We start from the raw sequence: 1,324 nt of genomic DNA, 5'->3' as shown, positions 1-1,324 counted from the left end.
GTATAGACAAGATACTGAGTCCCAAAGAGGGGTGGGGGTTATCTGTGACCACCCACACACATAGTGAAGGGGCAGGAGTAGGGCCCTAGCCCCTAGCCTCACACCACTGTTCTTCTTGACCAAAGGCTTCTCCCTAGTGCATCACACGCCGTGTCTTGGCCTGCATCTTTGCACTCCGTGGGCTCTGGTTTAGTGTAGGCTGCTAAGAAAGAGGCAGGTGTGCAGGAACGTATTGCTTCAGTGTAACCAGGCACAGCTGGATTCTCCAAGTCTTGGATGTTTGCTGCAGTAGAAGTAGGAACAAAGCACCAGGCCTTAGATGGCTCAGATACGCCCTCTGTGGGAGAGGTCTGGCTGGAAGGTGGTCGAGGTGGCTGTCATGCTTCCTTGGTGACAATTTTCTCATGCCAGAGGTAGGAAGTTTAAAAGCCTGGTGATGAACCTTATCAGCGGTGTTCACGTGTATGCAGAGAGCATGTGGCACCAAGCTAGTGCAGGGAAGAATGCTGAGGGACAAATGGTGCCGGGAGCCCTCCTACCTAAGGAAAGGTGTGTTCACCTGGGGGACAGGGCCCAGGTGAACACACCTTTTGGATGGGCCAGATAGAGTGGCAAGAGCTGGGAGAAAATTGGAGCAGGGATGGTGGTGGGGGCACAGGAATAAAATCACGAGAGACAGCTAAACCACGGGCCTGCCAACTAGCTCTGCAGAGAGAGGGTGGGGCTTGCAGCTGGGTCCCATTAGCAGCTCCAGTCTCTGCTGGGGTTGGAGTATTATGCCGAGTTGGGGGAATAATTAAAAACAAAATCCAAGCTCTGCATAAGAGCAGGAGGGAAAACAAGCTACTAGTGTCCTAGAGGAGAAGCATGAAGCCAGAATGTGATGCATCATAGACAGGATGCTATAGAGTGTCGGTGAAGACAGAAACAAATCCGCCCCTTTCTGTGACCAGGCAGGTGGGCCCTGTCCCCCAGGTGAACACACCTTTCCTTAGGTAGGAGGACTCCCGGCACCATTTGTCCCTCTGTTGGGAGCCGGTGGCCATTAAGGCCTTAGCCTCAGCCACGTAGCCGAACCTGGCTGCTCCTGGTTGTTAAGTTTCTTCTTTCATTTGCTAAACCTGTGGGGAACTGGTCCTGCCTAAATTCCTGCCCAACCCTACCTCTGCGGTCCTAGCTACGTGCTCTGTAGTACGTGCGGTTGTAAAAGTTGACCTTTTCACGCATTGGTTAATAATGCCGAGCGCTCATTGGACTACGATAGACTTTGCATTATGCCTGATGAACCTTAATCTGCCTGCAGGATGTCTTTGAGAACTAGCGC

This window comes from Echinops telfairi, unplaced genomic scaffold (genome assembly GCF_000313985.2).
Source record: "Echinops telfairi isolate 266 unplaced genomic scaffold, ASM31398v2 ScPeMD7_7;HRSCAF=31, whole genome shotgun sequence".
NCBI classification, from domain to species: domain Eukaryota; kingdom Metazoa; phylum Chordata; class Mammalia; order Afrosoricida; family Tenrecidae; genus Echinops; species Echinops telfairi.
This window is presented reverse-complemented; position numbering follows the sequence as displayed.